At 39.4% G+C, this 18,149-nt stretch overlaps 1 protein-coding gene across 2 annotated transcripts in view; it reads left to right on the forward strand.

Annotated features, from left to right (window-relative positions):
• LOC133638740 (WD repeat-containing protein 7) overlaps positions 1-18,149 on the forward strand; it is a 591,313-nt gene that overhangs the window by 177,415 nt on the left and 395,749 nt on the right. The gene's annotated exons all lie outside the window — the stretch shown is intronic.

Below are 18,149 nucleotides of genomic sequence, written 5' to 3' on the forward strand. Positions count from 1 at the left end.
ATTGTTGATTGTCATGTCATGTACGGATGTGCTTTGTGGATGCCGTCTTTGCTCCACACGCTGGAAGTTTTTGCTGTCGTCCAGCATTCTGTGTTTGTTGACTTTGTAGCCAGTTCAGTTTTACTTTTGTTTTACATAGCCATTTCTATGCTTCAGTGCCTTTTCCTAGCGGGACTTGCCTTTTGTTATTTTTTGGTTTAAGCGTTACATACCTTTTTACCTGCACGCTGTCTCCCGCTGTGCTCTGTATATTGGGGTCACGACAAACCATCCTCGACACGTTCCGACTTCTACAAAGCAATGAACTACCTGCTGCCACCTACTGGTATGGAGTATTACAAGATTACCCTGCCAAGCTCTACACAGCACAGGCACTAGACAACGGCACATTATTATGATTATTGATTCGCAAAAAATATTTTTGGACCAATTAGGTGAAGTTGCATAATTTCCCACGGCACACCAGACAAGACTGGCCTAGTGGTTAGAGTGTCCGCCCTGAGATCGGTAGGTTGTGAGTTCAAAACCCGGCCGAGTCATACCAAAGACTATAAAAATGGGAGCCATTACCTCCCTGCTTGGCACTCAGCATCAAGGGTTGGAATTGGGGGTTAAATCACCAAAAATTATTCCCGGGCGCGGCACCGCTGCTGCCCACTGCTCCCCTCATCTCCCAGGGGGTGAACAAGGGGATGGTTCAAATGCAGAGGACAAATTTCCCCACACATAGTTTGTGTGTGACAATCATTGGTACTTTAACTTAAAAAAAAATAAATCCAGAATTTCAGTTCAACTTCAGCATTGGAGCATTCACACACAATTCCTTCAGGAATTGCCTCATCTAGTTATGAGATCATATTAGGAATCGTCTTCTACGTTTTCCCTTTTTGTTTGTTCAAAAACCCAAACAGAATAACTGCACAACACTCACAGCACATCATTACTGTTATACATACTTTAGTCTGGAAAAAGCATACCGTTTTTTCTCTTTTTGAAAGATGCTGTTGCCTCAGAGTAGTCACTCACAACATTCTTACAACACGTGTCAAACAGCACTACTTTTAATTATGTTCACTATTCCTGTACTTTAAGCAGAAAAGACAAAAGGCAGAGTTGAATGTACAACAGCCTGAAAGCTTGTATTTCTGTGCAGCTGAACCTCTGTGTGGCTCTTTGTCCCTGTTACACACTAGTCGTCAATACACTCCTTACAGAGCTGGCTGTGTGTGTGTGTGTGTGTGTGTGTGTGTGTGTGTGTGTGTGTGTGTGTGTGTGTGTGTGTGTGTGTGTGTGTGTGTGTGTGTGTGTCTGTTAATCCTTTTTCAATAGGGACAGAATGGAAAAAAGCCCCCAGTGTGGAAGACTCGCACACATTTTATACATTTCAATAGAGATTCGCTGGCCTGCAGCTTTCTGATTTACCTACTGAGCTAGTCTCTTAAAAAAAAAAAAACCATGAAGGTCATGCCATTTTAGCAACACCTGTAACACTTCCAAAACACATCAACTAGAAATAAAAGCCCCCTCAAATACTATAAAATCGCTTGAAGGGTGAAAATGTTACATAATCATAGACACCAATGCTACAGTAGTACGAGCACTTGTATTCATTATTTGTTAATACATTTAAAAAAACAGTTATAAAACTATATGTATTTGATATCATGCAGTGAAAAGTATTATCATTTGGTTTCCATGAATAGTTTTAGCAAATAACCTCAAAAAAAGACACAAAAACTCCACGGCAGACTCTTAATTAAAAAGTTAAAGTACCAATGATTGTCACACACACACTAGGTGTCGCGAAATTATTCTCTGCATTTGACCCATCACCCTTGATCACCCCCTGGGAGGTGGGGGGAGCAGTGAGCAGCAGCGGTGGCCGCGCCCGGGAATCATTTTTAGTGATTTAACCCCCAATTCCAACCCTTGATGCGGAGTGCCAAGCAGGGAGGTAATGGGTACCCTTTTTATAGTCTTTGGTATAAATAATACAATACAATTATAATAATACATACAATACAATTATGGAATCAATTACATCATACACAGTACAGGCCAAAAGTTTGGACACACCTTCTCATTTCAATGTGTTTTCTTTAATTTCATGACTATTTACATTGTAGATTGTCACTGAAGGCGTCAAAACTATGACACCTGTGAAATGAAAACCCTTCTACCTCCTGAAGCTCATCGAGAGAATGCCAAGAGTGGTAATCAGAGCAAAGGGTGGCTATTTTGAAGAAACAAGAATATAAAACATATTTTCAGTTATTTCACCTTTTTTTTGTTAAGTACATAACTCCACATGTGTTCATTCATAGTTTAGATGCCTTCAGTGACAATCTACAATGTAAATAGTCATGAAAATAAAGAATTGAATGAGAAGGTGTGTCCAAACTTTTGGCCTGTACTGTATATCCCATATTTTTAATGCATCTTTTTTTTTTTTTGCTGCCCAGGCCGTTCGAAATTCCAAACTCATGCAACGAAAAGAAAAAATAATATAAAAAAGCTGCATGAAACCTCATAGGGGACCTATGATGATTTAGGTCTACATTTAACTCATTTCCTTGTGTTCTAAATAATATGTATTGGATACTGTGGAAGTCGCTTCCTAGCAGCTCCACTGTAGACACGGCACAAGAGCCAAGCGTGCAGGTTTAACAAAGTTTTAATGTGATTTCTCAAAGTCTTTTTCGGCATGTCGTGACGTTGCCGTCACTCCCAATCCTCTCCCTCTCTCTGCTCCCGACCGCTTACTGTTAAAGACAACAGATGATTAGATTAACACGTACCACTTGTGAAATCTAATCACCTGCCAGCTGTGTCTCGCCGTCAGCAGATGCCCCGCCCCTGCCCGCTGGTGCTCATCTTCAGTACCACGGACAGCGGCGGTGACTTTTCCTCCTACAGGCAGCGCTGACTGCACCTGCCCCCACAGATACGTTTTGTGGTAAATTTGCGTACATTTGGAAACCATTTTTTTGAGTCTGTCTGTGAGATGTTTGTTTCCGGAGGCAGTCTCAAATTGCAAATGAAACAACACCCCACCCTCTCCAAAAGTATCATTTATCTTTTGAAAATGTACACTTTAAATACATTGAAATTGTCACCTCTGTTTTTTTCAAGACACAGTCAAAAGAAATGATCATGAACACGATATAGATTCACCTGGTCACTACATTAGGTACACCTCCACACCTGCCGATCGATTCACAGCTGCATAAAAACCAGCTGTTTAACAGCATTTACACTACCGTTCAAAAGTTTGGGGTCACATTGAAATGTCCTTATTTTTGAAGGAAAAGCACTGTACTTTTCAATGAAGATAACTTTAAACTAGTCTTAACTTTAAAGAAATACACTCTATACATTGCTAATGTGGTAAATGACTATTCTAGCTGCAAATGTCTGGTTTTTGGTGCAATATCTACATAGGTGTATAGAGGCCCATTTCCAGCAACTATCACTCCAGTGTTCTAATGGTACAATGTGTTTGCTCATTGGCTCAGAAGGCTAATTGATGATTAGAAAACCCTTGTGCAATCATGTTCACACATCTGAAAACAGTTTAGCTCGTTGCAGAAGCTACAAAACTGACCTTCCTTTGAGCAGATTGAGTTTCTGGAGCATCACATTTGTGGGGTCAATTAAACGCTCAAAATGGCCAGAAAAAGAGAACTTTCATCTGAAACTCGACAGTCTATTCTTGTTCTTAGAAATGAAGGCTATTCCACAAAATTGTTTGGGTGACCCCAAACTTTTGAACGGTAGTGTATGTCACTACATGTCACACGTCATTGTTATGCTCATGCCACTATAAGATGAAAGTAATGCTTTATCCTAACTTTGTGTGTGTTTCTCAAAGTCTTAAGCACTGGCTGACAGCTTGACTTAAGTACCTCCACATCGCTGTGATATCACAACGTAGCCAGACTGCAAAACCCACAGAACAATGGCATTCAAAACGGCATGCAAGCTCTCTCCAAAATGCATGAACCTTATGATATGACGCATTGGCATTGTTTAACATGTGTATCCAACATTGTAGGAACATCATCATAGGTCCCCTTTAACGTTTTTAACTTGTTAGGTTTCAATAATACAGCATATACAGTACAGGCCAAAAGTTTGGACACACCTTCCCATTCAATGCGTTTTCTTTGTCATGAATATTTACATTGTAGATTGTCACTGAAGGCATCAAAACTATGAATGTACACATGTGGAGTTATGTACTTAACAAAAAAAGGTGAAATAACTGAAAACATGTTTTATATTCTAGTTTCTTCAAAATAGCCACCCTTTGCTCCGATTACTGCTTTGCACACTCTTGGCATTCTCTCGATGAGCTTCAAGAGGTGGTCACCTGAAAGGGTTTTCACTTCACAGGTGTCATAGTTTTGATGCCTTCAGTGACAATCTACAATGTAAATAGTCATGAAAATAAAGAAAACACATTGAAATGAGAAGGTGTGTCCAAACTTTTGGCCTGTATTGTGTATAATGTCATTGATTCCATAATTGTATTTTATTGTTTAGACACAAAATCAACAGACATCAAGGTTGCATCATACCAAAGACTATAAAAATAGGACCCATTACCTCCCTGCTTGGCACTCAGCATCAAGGGTTGGAATTGGGGGTTAAATCACCAAAATGATTCTCGAGCGCGGCCACCGCTCACTGCTCCCCTCAGCCACCCAGGGGGTTGAACAAGGGGATGGGTCAAACGCTGTGAGTAATTTCACCACAGTGGTACTTTAACTTTCACTTTATTTTTCCTTTTTGTCATAGAAATTATTTTTAAATGGTCATATTGCCTAAGTCAGGGGTCGGCAACCCAAAATGTTGAAAGAGCCATATCGGACCAAAAATACAAAAACAAATCTGTCTGGAGCCGCAAAAAATTAAAAGCCATATTACATACAGCCAGTGTGTCATGAGATATAAATTGAATTAAGATGACTTAAAGGAAGCTAAATTACCTCAAATATAGCTACAAATAAGGCATAATGATGCAATATGTACATATAGATAGCCTAAATAGCATGTTAGCATCGATTAGCTTGCAGTCATGCGGTGACCAAATATGTCTGATTAGCACTCCACACAAGTCAATAACATCAACAAAACTCACCTTTGTGCATTAATGCACAACGTTAAAAGTTTGGTGGACAAAATGAGACAGAAAAAGAAGTGGCATAAAACACGTCCTAGAAAGTCGGGGAAAGTTATACATGTAAACAAACTAAGGTGAGTTGAAGGACCGCCAAAATTAGTAGGACAAAACGGCGCTCGCCAAATACTCGAATCAGTGAAGCATGTTTAATATAAACAGTGTGCTTTATAACAATTAGGGAGGTTTGTGTCACGTTTGTCCTCCTACAGTAACCATATTAAAACAAAAAATATATTTTTTCCCCCTCATCTTTTTCCATTTTTCATACATTTTTGAAAAAGCTCCAGAAAGCCACTAGGGTGGCGCTAAAGAGCCGCATGCGGCTCTAGAGCCGCGGGTTGCCGACCCCTGGCCTAGGTGGCTAAATTTTGTGTTTGTCTCATTTGAATGTGTGTATAACGTGCAACAAAAATGTATGTTATATGTCAATAAATAAACACAACAACCAACTAAAATATGATACTACATTGTACTTTTAAGGCCTACTGAAATTAATTTTTTTTATTTAAACGGGAATAGCAGATCCATTCTATGTGTCATACTTGATCATTTTGCGATATTGCCATATTTTTGCTGAAAGGATTTAGTATAGAACAACGTCGATAAAGTTCGCAACTTTTGGTCTCTGATAAAAAAAAACCTTGCCCCTACCGGAAGTAGCGTGACGTTGTCAGTTGTTCACTCCCTCATATTTTCCTATTGTTTTCAACGCAGCTAGAGCGATTCGGACCATTACCCCATTAATTTGAGCGAGGATGAAAGATTCGTGGACGAGGAACGTTAGAGTGACGGACTAGAATGCAGTGAAATACATATTTTTTTTCGCTCTGACCGTAACTTAGGTACAAGCTGGCTCATTGGATTCCACACTCTCTCCTTTTTCTATTGTGGATCACGGATTTGTATTTTAAACCACCTCGGATACTATATCCTCTTGAAAATGAGAGTCGAGAACGCGAAATGGACATTCAGTGCCTTTTATCTCCACGACAATACATCGGCGAAACGCTTTAGCTACGAGCTAACGTGATAGCATCATGCTTTAACTGCATATAGAAACAAAAGAAATAAACCCCTGACTGGAAGGATAGATAGAAAATCACCAATACTATTAAACCGTGGACATGTAAATACACGGTTAATGCTTTCCAGGCTGGCCAAGGTTAACAATGCTGTGCTAACGACGCCATTGAAGCTAACTTAGCAACCGGACCGCACAGAGCTATGCTAAAAACATTAGCTCTCCGCCTACGCCAGCCAGCCCTCATCTGCTCATCAACACCCGTGCTCACCTGCGTTCCAGCGATCGGCGGAAGGACGAAGGACTTCACCCGATGCGTTTGGCGGCCCGGAGACGTAGGAAGTCAAGGTGAGGTCGCCGGCTAGCGCGTCTGCTCTCCAACGAAGTCCTCCTGGTTGTGTTGCTGTAGTCCGCTGCTAATACACCGATCCCACCTACAACTGTCTTCTTTGCAGCCTTCATTGTTAATTAAACAAATTGCAAAAGATGTCCAGAATACTGTGGAATTATGAAATGAAAACAGAGCTTTTTGTATAGGATTGTACGGGGTACCATAACTTCCGTTAAACTGACTACGTCACGCGCATACGTCATCATACCGCGACGTTTCAGCCGGATATTTCCCGGGAAATTTTAAATGTCACTTTATAAGTTAACCCGGCCGTATTGGCATGTGTTGCAATGTTAAGATTTCATCATTGATGTATAAACTATCAGACTGCGTGGTCGGTAGTAGTGGCTTTCAGTAGGCCTTTAAACTGGATTCCAAAGCTGCAGTTTTTTTTAAATTCCTTTCGCTTTGTCTTCATCATCAAACTTCATAATCAGCTGTTAACCAGCCAGGGAAACACATTGGAGGTCGCCCGTTAGCCAGTACGTAACCCATCGAGTTTACCAGTCAGTAAGTCAGACACTTAACCTGTCAAGCCAGTATCTGTGTTGATTTCTGCCACCAATGACTCACACACAATGCGACTGATGTTATTGTCCGCTGCGTCACACACAACAATCAATACGGAGAGGGGGGGGGGGGGGGCTGTCGTTATTGACTGGATAATGTCAGCCTAATAGTGGCTGTGAAAGCAGGCTGCTTGTCACTTTGAACTCGAGTAAATGGTTATTTTTGTATTTGTACTTTTCACCCCAGTATTATTATTTAGACCTAATTACAGGCATGAAATTTGATTAAACAAAATGGAGCTATCAGGCAAATATTGGAGGCGGTGGAAATACTGGCGCTGATTGTGTGCAAAGCATCCACTACATAACTCCTTCCACTGATTGCGTCAAGGAGGAGTGATCATGGTCAGTGACTCCCTGTTGTGGCATTTAATAGTCGTACATACCACCTAGTGTTGTCCCCCATACCAATATTTTGGTACCGGTACCAAAATTATTTTGGTACTTTTCTAAATAAAGGGGACCACAAAAAATGGCATTATTGGCTTAATTTTAACAAAAAATCTTAGTGTACATTAAAGGCCTACTGAAATGATTTTTTTTTATTTAAACGGGAATAGCAGATCCATTCTATGTGTCATACTTGATCATTTCGCGATATTGCCATATTTTTGCTGAAAGGATTTAGTAGAGAAAATCGACGATAAAGTTTGCAACTTTTGCTCGCTGATAAAAAAAAGCTTTGCCCCTACCGGAAGTAGCGTGACGTCACAAGCGGTAGTGCTGCTCACAATTCCCTGTTGTTTACAATGGAGCGAGAGATATTCGGAGCGAGAAAGCGACGATTACCCCATTAATTTGAGCGAGGATGAAAGATTTGTGGATGAGGAACTTTAGAGTGACGGACTAGAATGCAGTTCAAGAGATATCTTTTTTCGCTCTGACCGTGACTTAGGTACAAGCTGGCTCATAGGATTCCACACTTTCTCCTTTTTCTATTGTGGATCACGGATTTGTATTTTAAACCACCTCGGATACTATATCCTCTTGAAAATGAGAGTCGAGAAGGCGAAATGGACATTCACAGTGACTTTTATCTCCACGACAATACATCGACGAAGCTCTTTAGCATGAGCTAACGTGATAGCATCTGTCTCAAATGCAGATAGAAACAAAATAAATAAATCCCTGACTGGAAGGATAGACAGAAGATCAACAATACTACTATCAGGAGACACCGAACCAAACACTGGACATGTAAATACACGGTTAATGCTATGCCGCCTGTCGAAGCCTAGCAATGCTGTTGCTAACGACGCTAACTTAGCAACGGGACCTCGTCAGAGCTATGATAAAAACATTAGCGCTCCACCTACGCCAGCCAGCCCTCATCAACACCCGTGCTCACCTGCGTTCCAGCGATCGACGATGCGGTCGGCGGCCCGGAGACGTAGGAAGTCAAGGTGAGGTCGCCGGCGCTAGCGTCTGCTATCCAACAAAGTCCTCCTTGTTGTGTTGCTACAGCCAGCCGCTAATACACCGATCCCACCTACAACGTTCTTCTTTGCAGCCTCCATTGTTCATTAAACAAATTGCAAAAGATTCACCAACACAGATGTCCAGAATACTGTGGAATTTTGTCGAAGAAAACAGAGCTTTGTGTATTGTGTCCAATATGGTCCAAAGACTTCCGTTGACCTCGCGACGTCACGCGCATACGTCGTCCTCCAAAGGGGTTTTGAACCGGAAGTTCCCCGGGAAATTTAAAATTGCACTTTATAAGTTAACCCGGCCGTATTGGCATGTGTTGCAATATTAAGATTTCATCATTGATATATAAACTATCAGACTGCGTGGTCGGTAGTAGTGGCTTTCCGTAGGCCTTTAAACATATGTTTCTTTTTGCTATTTTGTCCTTAAATAAAATAGTGAACATACAAGACAACTTGTCTTTTAGTAGTAAGTAAGCAAACAAAGGCTCCTAATTTAGCTGCACACTGTAAAAAAAAAAAAAAAGGTTGAGAAAACGCACATTTTCAAGACAACATGATGCAACAAGATTTTTGCGTTTTCTCAACTTTTGACTACTATTGTTGACTTAACTAAGAGTTACAAGTTGAGATAAGAGTTATGTCAACTCAGATCTTCTTGTCAGTAATGTCACATATGATCACAAGTAGAGATGTCCGATAATATCGGCAGGCCGATATTATCGGCCGATAAATGCGTAAAAATGTAATATCGGAAATTATCGGTATTGTTTTTTTTTTATTATCTGTATCGTTTTTTTATTTTTTTTTTTAATTTTTTATTAAATCAACATAAAAAACACAAGATACACTTACAATTAGTGCACCAACCCAAAAAACCTTCCTCCCCCATTTACACTCATTCACACAAAAGGGTTGTTTCTTTCTGTTATTAATATTCTGGTTCCTACATTATATATCAATATATATCAATACAGTCTGCAAGGGATACAGTCCGTAAGCACACATGATTGTGCGTGCTGCTGGTCCACTAATAGTACTAACATTTAACAGTTAATTTTACTCATTTTCATTAATTACTAGTTTCTATGTAACTGTTTTTATATTGTTTTACTTTCTTTTTTATTCAAGAAAATGTTTTTAATTTATTTATCTTATTTTATTTATTTTTTTTAAAAAGTACCTTATCTTCACCATACCTGGTTGTCCAAATTAGGCAAAATAATGTGTTAATTTCACGACTGCATATATCGGTTGATATCGGTATCGGTAATTAAAGAGTTGGACAATATCGGAATATCGGATATCGGCAAAAAGCCATTATCGGACATCCCTAATCACAAGTTAATATTCCATATGATTTGTGGCTTTATTCTTTTGTAAAACGGACCAAACTCGCCACAAAATTAACTACAAGATAGATTTTTCAAAAAAGATTTGAAAGATTGAAAGATCCGAGTTGACATAACTCTTATCTCAACTTGTAAATCTTAGTTAAGTCAACAATAGTAGTCAAAAGTTGAGAAAACGCAACAATCTTGTTGCATCATGTTGCCTTGAAAATTTGCGTTTTCTCAACTTTTTTTTTTTTTTTTTTTACAGTGCAGTAACATATTGTGTCATTTCTCATTCTATTATTTTGTCAAAATTATTAAGGACAAGTGGTAGAAAATGAATTATTAATCTACTTGTTCATTTACTGTTAATATCTGCTTACTTTCTCTTTCAACATGTTCTATCTACACTTCTGTTAAAATGTAATAATCACTTATTCTTCTGTTGTTTGGGTACTTTACATTAGTTTTGGATGATACCGCATATTTGGGTATAAATCCGATACCAAGTCGTTACAGTATCATACATTGGTCATATTCAAAGTCCTCATGTGTCCAGGGACGTATTTCCTGAGTTCATAAACATAATATACATTAAAAAAAAACAAAAGATTATGTTGTGATGCAAAAAAATATTGACGTAGTCATAGTAGTATTGACTAGTTACGCTCCTGTACTCGGTACAAGTCCGAGTCCATGGTTCTCGCCCGGAAAAGGGTGGAGTGCCATCTCCGGGTTGGGGAGGAGACCCTGCCCCTAGTGGAGGAGTTCAAGTACCTCTGAGTCTTGTTCACGAGTGAGGGAAGAGTGGATCGTGAGATCGACAGGCGGATCGGTGCGGCGTCTTCAGTAATGCGGACGCTGTATCGACCTGTTGTGGTGAAGAAGGAGCTCTCAATTTACCGGTCGATCCACGTTCCCATCCTCACCTATGGTCATTAGATTTGGGTTATGACAGAAAGGACAAGATCACGGGTACAAGCGGCCGAAATGAGTTTCCTCCTCCGGGTGGCGGGGCTCTCCCTTAGAGATAGGGTGAGAAGCTCTGCCATCCGGGAGGAGCTCAAAGTAAAGCCGCTGCTCCTCCACATGGAGAAGAGCCAGATGAGGTGGTTCAGGCATCTGGTCAGGATGCCCACTGAACGCCTCCCTAGGGAGGTTTTTAGGGCACGTCCGACCGGTAGGAGGCCACGGGGAAGACCCAGGACACGTTGGGAAGACTATGTTTCCCGGCTGGCCTGGGAACGCCTCGGGATCTCCGGGGAGGAGCTGGACGAAGTGGCTGGGGAGAGGGAAGTCTGGGCTTCCCTGCTTAGGCTGCTGCCCCCGTGACCCGACCTCGGATAAGCGGAAGAAGATGGATGGGTTTATAAACTCAGGAAATATGTCCCTGGACACATGAGGACTTTGAATGTGACCAATGTATGATCCTGTAACTACTTGGTATCGGATTGATACCCAAATATGTGGCATCATCAAAAACTAATGTAAAGTATTGAACAACAGAAGAATAAGTGATTATTACATTTTAACAGAAGTGTAGATAGAACATGTTGAAACAGAACATAACCAGATATTAACAATAAATGAACAAGTAAATTAATAATTCATTTTCTACCACTTGTCCTTAATAATGTTGACAAAATAATAGAATGGTAAATGACACAATATGTTACTGCATACATCAGTAACTAAATTAGAAGCCTTTGTTTGCTTACTTACTACTAAAAGACAAGTTGTCTAGTATGGTCACTATTTTATTTAGGGACAAACTTGCAATAAGAAACATACACTACCGTTCAAAAGTTTGGGGTCACATTGAAATGTCCTTATTTTTGAAGGAAAAGCACTGTACTTTTCAATGAAGATAACTTTAAACTAGTCTTAACTTTAAAGAAATACACTCTATACATTGCTAATGTGGTAAATGACTATTCTAGCTGCAAATGTCTGGTTTTTGGTGCAATATCTACATAGGTGTATAGAGGCCCATTTCCAGCAACTATCACTCCAGTGTTCTAATGGTACAATGTGTTTGCTCATTGGCTCAGAAGGCTAATTGATGATTAGAAAACCCTTGTGCAATCATGTTCACACATCTGAAAACAGTTTAGCTCGTTACAGAAGCTACAAAACTGACCTTCCTTTGAGCAGATTGAGTTTCTGGAGCATCACATTTGTGGGGTCAATTAAACGCTCAAAATGGCCAGAAAAAGAGAACTTTCATCTGAAACTCGACAGTCTATTCTTGTTCTTAGAAATGAAGGCTATTCCACAAAATTGTTTTGGTGACCCCAAACTTTTGAACGGTAGTGTATGTTTAATGTACCGTAAACATTTTTTGTTAAAATAAAGCCAATAATGAAATTTGTTGTGGTCCCCTTTATTTAGAAAAGTATCGAAATACTTTTGGTACCAGTACCAAAATATTGGTATCTGGACAACACTAATACACACACACACCCGAGCACCCACACTGCAAAAAGTCAGTGTTCGAAAACAAGAAGAAAAAAATACAAAAATTAGGGGTATTTTATTTGAACTAAGCAAAATTATCTGCCAATAGAACAAGAAAATTTGGCTTGTCAAGACTTTCCAAAACAAGTAAAATTAGCTAACCTCAATGAACCCAAAAATATCTTAAAATAAGTATATTCTCACTAATAACAACTGTACTACTATATGAGTATGTATTTTCTATTGTTTCATTGGAAATAAAACAGCAAAGTCCATTTGGCTGTCATCTGTTTTAATTATGAGACACAATTGTGTCAAAGTCATGATTTTTTTTTTCATGCTTGAAGTAAGAAATTATTACTTTAAAAAAGTAGTTTTATACTTGTGAGTGTTGATGACACAGCTTTGCAACAGTCGATATTCTAGTTTCAAGCATGTTTTACTCAATATAGGTCATCAAATCTCAGCAACAAGCTGTAATATCTTACTGAGATCATTTAGGACCAAAACAAGTAAAACAATCCAATCAATCCACTTTATTTATATAGCACATTTAAACAACACAAATGTTTCCAAAGTGCTGCACAACACTATTAAAAACAGTATTAAAAACAATATTAAAAACAATAATCAAATATTATCCTTAGCTCCACCATTGACTGAATAAAAACAAAAAATAAATAAATATAGAACCAATATAAAAATACATATGAATAAAAACAATTTTAAAGGGAAAAACCAATTAAAACAGTAAATAGAAATAAAAGTGTATAAAAAATAAAAATAAAAAAACACTCTAACATAAAATCTGCTTAGTGAGAAGAATTATCTTATCAGACAGAAAATAAGCAAATATCACCCTTATTTGAGATATTTAATCTTACTTAGATTTCAGTTTTTGCAGTGCACGCGCAGAAATGTAGATGGGCGCCTATGTGTGTGGGTGTGTGTGTGTGCGTGTGTGTGTGAGCGAGAGATATTGAGTGAGTGATCTCGAGTGACTTTAATGATAATCCAGATCATTTCATTACATGTACTTAATGTTGGTCATTAACCTCATTGCTTCTCAGTGCAATTAGCTCCCTTCACCGCTGCCTTTATATCAACATCGTGACTGTTTTCAATTACAGCCGCCGCCATAAATGAAATGAAACATTTCAGCGTTGCTGATTTATTGCTAATATATTACCCATGTTAATAATAGGATCCGTGGCCGCCATCTGTAATGGCAGGAGATGAATCGTGCGCCTCGGCTGTCTGTCCGCCCATCACGCCCTCTTCTTTCTCTCCTCCCAACTCATTTGTTAACAAGGTGGCCTTGCTCGCCCCCCCTCACACACACACTTAGCGAAAGGGTGGGGCCAGCTGTTCGGGTGTGCGCGTGTGTTGTGTGTGTCTAATTCCTGTTGCATTGTGGGAGTCCATTATGCTGTTGTCTGGTGAATGGCTCCCATTGACTTAGCCTTGACATTATAAGCTGCCCACTAATCTCCTCACTTCATATATTTGTAAGTCTCTCTCACTCCCTCACACCTTTTCTTACTCTCCCATTCGCTCTTTCTCTGGTTTGCTCTTAAGACTACACACATGCAGTCATGCTGCATGTCACCAAAAGATGCAATGTTTATTGAACCGGCTTCTAATACAGTGGTTCTTAACCTTGTTGGAGGTACCGAACCCCACCAGTTTCACATGCGCATTCACCGAACTCTTCTTTAGGTGTACAGCTCTGGTAATGGGTACATTCGCACCCACCTGCACAAATGTACTTCAAAATGTAACAATCAAAATAAATATGACTTTTTATCTGGTTTACTTGGGCATGCATATATAATATGCATTAGTTTGACCATTTAAAATCAACGATAATAAAAAGAAGATGCTTGGAAATAGCATAAAAATGCCCCAAAAACTTGGAAAAACGCGATTCATAGCGTTACTTTTTGGTGTAACCATCATGAGCGTTCTGTTCAGGTATATTTATTTTATATTTTGATAAATCATCATAAATAGGTTGATCAATCTTTAAAGGCCTACTGAAATGGGGTTTTTTTTTATTTAAACGGGGATAGCAGTTCCATTCTATGTGTCATACTTGATCATTTCGTGATATTGCCATATTTTTGCTGAAAGGATTTAGTAGAGAACATCGACGATAAAGTTCGCAACTTTTGGTCGCTGATAAAAAAAAAAGCCTTGCCTGTACCGGAAGTAGCGTGACGTCACAGGTTGAAGGGCTCCTCACATTCTCCCATTGTTTACACCAGCAGCGAGAGCGATTCGGACCGAGAAAGCGACGATTACCCCATTAATTTGAGCCAGGATGAAAGATTTGTGGATGAGGAACGTGAGAGTGAAGGACTAGAGTGCAGCGCAGGACACATCTTTTTTCGCTCTGACCGTAACTTAGGTACAAGCTGGCTCATTAGATTAGACACTCTCTCCTTTTTCTATTGTGGATCACAGATTTGTATTTTAAACCACCTCGGATACTACATCCTCTTGAAAATGAGAGTCGGGAACGCAAAATGGACATTCACAGTGACTTTTATCTCCACGACAATACATCGGCGAAGCACTTTAGCTACGGAGCTAACGTGATAGCATCGGGCTTAACTGCAGATAGAAACAAAAGAAATAAACCCCTGACTGGAAGGATAGACAGAAAATCAACAATACTATTAAACCATGGACCTGTAACTACACGGTTAATGCTTTCCAGCCTGGCGAAGCTTAACAATGCTGTTGCTAACGACGCCATTGAAGCTAACTTAGCAACGGGACCTCACAGAGCTATGCTAAAAAAATTAGCTATCCACCTACGCCAGCCAGCCCTCATCTACTCATCAACACCCGTGCTCACCTGCGTTCCAGCGATCGACGGAGCGACGAAGGACTTCACCCGATCATAGATGCGGTCGGCGGCTAGCGTCGGATAGCGCGTCTGCTATCCAAGTCAAAGTCCTCCTGGTTGTGTTGCTGCAGCCAGCCGCTAATACACCGATCCCACCTACAGCTTTCTTCTTTGTAGTCTCAATTGTTCATTAAACAAATTGCAAAAGATTGACCAACACAGATGTCCAGAATACTGTGGAATTTTGCGATGAAAACCGAGCTTTTTGTATTGCATACAATGTGTCCGAATACTTCCGTTTCAACGATTGACGTCACGCGCATACGTCATCATACATAGACGTTTTCAACCAGAAGTTTAGCGGGGAAATTTAAAATTGCACTTTATAAGTTAACCCGGCCGTATTGGCATGTGTTGCAATGTTAAGATTTCATCATTGATGTATAAACTATCAGACTGCGTGGTCGGTAGTAGTGGCTTTCAGTAGGCCTTTAAGCTGTGTATATTTGACATCTTTTGACATCTTATTTAGAATTGTAGTTGAAACTTTTACAACCTTGTGTTGCGCTCATGATGGCGTAACCAAACTAGATTATTTTGAATATTTATTCCCTTTTTTACATTTTGTACATTTAAATATACTGTGTTTTATGCTTTTTTGTTTTTGGAACATGTACTATACATATAATACAATAAAGTCCCATATAAAATTATGTTTCTAGCAATACTTTAATTTTGCCTTTGAAAGTAACACTCCAATGTCCATTAGTGGAGCTGTATACTTAGTGAAAAATAAAATGTTTTTTTTTTTCAAATTCAAGAAAAAGTTGCCGTATTTTTCAGAGTATAAGTTGCACCGGAGTATAAGTCGCACCTGCCGAAAATGCATAATAAAGAAGGAAAAAAACATATATAAGTCGCACTGGAGTATAAGTCACATTTTTTGGGGTAATTTATTTGATAAAACCCAACACCAAGAATAGACATTTGAAAGGCAATTTAAAATAAATAAAGAATAGTGAACAACAGGCTGAATAAGTGTACGTTATATGAGGCATAAATAACCAACTGAGAACGTGCCTGGTATGTTAACGTAACATATTATGGTAAGAGTCATTCAAATAACTATAACGTATAGAACATGCTATACGTTTACCAAACAATCTGTCACTCGATGAAATCTTATACGTCTAGTCTCTTACGTGAATGAGCTAAATAATATTATTTGATATTTTACGGTAATGTGTTAATAATTTCACACATAAGTTGCTCCTGAGTATAAGTCGCACCCCCGGCCAAACTATGAAAAAAACTGCGACTTATAGTCCGAAAAATACCTTGTTCAAAGAACAAAACCAACACAGTGCATGAACTCACAACAAATTACACACCTTACACACATTACCATGTATTGATTAACGTGGACCCCGACTTAAACAAGTTGAAAAACGTATTCGGGTGTTACCATTTAGTGTTCAATTGTACGGAATATGTACTGTATTGTGCAAACTGTACTGTTTCATATAATGTATTCTCTTCCTTAGCAATCTACTAGTAAAAGTTTCAATCAATCAATCAAACAACCTGCAAATCAGATGGAAAATTAGAGGGAACATTGTTTGGTAGTATCCGTAATACGCCGATAGGGAGAAGTTTTTATTTACACGATAAGTCGGATGTGTCTCCACCGAACCCCTGAGGCCGACTCACCGAACCCAGGTTAAGAACCACTGTTCTAATATCATTACGCAGTTAGTGGTTTATTGTGCAGTTTGGAGCCCAATTCTATTGCAAAACTCCTACTAACAGCATTAACTCCCTAGAGCAGGGGTTGGCAACCAAAAACGTTAAAAGGACCAAAAAACTAATCCGTCTGGAGCCCCAAAAAATGAAAAGCAGTATATACAGTCGTGGTCAAAAGTTTACATACACTTGTAAAGAACATAATAACCTCTGACCACAGAACTTTCCTCCAGAAGGTCTTATCTTTGTCCATGTCATGTCAGATGAAACAAAAAATTTATTTGTTTGGCCACAATACCTAGCAATAAGGGACAAGCAGTAGAAAATGGGTGCATGGATGGATGTTTGGAGGAGAAAATGTGAGGCATTTATTCCCAGGAACACCATACCTATCGTCAAGCATGGTGGTGGTTAGGGATGTCCGATAATATCGGACTGCCGATATTATTGGCCGATAAATGCTTTAAAATGTAATATCGGAAATTATCGGTATCGGTTTCAAAATTATCGGTATCGGTTTCAAAAAGTAAAATTCATGACTTTTTAAAACGCCTCTGTAGGGAGAAGTACAGAGCGCCAATAAACCTTAAAGGCACTGCCTTTGCGTGCCGGCCCAGTCACATAATATCTACGGCTTTTCACACACACATGTGAATGCAAGGCATACTTGGTCAACAGCCATACAGGTCACACTGAGGGTGGCCGCATAAACAACTTTAACACTGTTACAAATATGCGCCACACTGTGAACCCACACCAAACAAGAATGACAAACACATTTCGGGAGAACATCCGCACCGTAACACAACATAAACACAACAGAACAAATACCCAGAACCCCTTGCAGCACTAACTCTTCCGGGACGCTACAATATACCCCGCCCACCTCAACCTCCTCATGCTCTCTCAGGGAGAGCATGTCCCAAATTCCAAGCTGCTGTTTTGAGGCATGTTAAAACAAAATAATGCACTTTGTGACTTCAATAATAAATATGGCAGTGCCATGTTGGCATTTTTTTCCCATAACTTGAGTTGATTTATTTTGGAAAACCTTGTTACATTGTTTAATGCATCCAGCGGGGCATCACAACAAAATTAGGCATAATAATGTGTTAATTCCACGACTGTATATATCTTTTTATTGTCGTTCAAATTTCAACTTTGC

Source organism: Entelurus aequoreus, linkage group LG21 (assembly GCF_033978785.1).
Source record: "Entelurus aequoreus isolate RoL-2023_Sb linkage group LG21, RoL_Eaeq_v1.1, whole genome shotgun sequence".
Classification (NCBI taxonomy): domain Eukaryota; kingdom Metazoa; phylum Chordata; class Actinopteri; order Syngnathiformes; family Syngnathidae; genus Entelurus; species Entelurus aequoreus.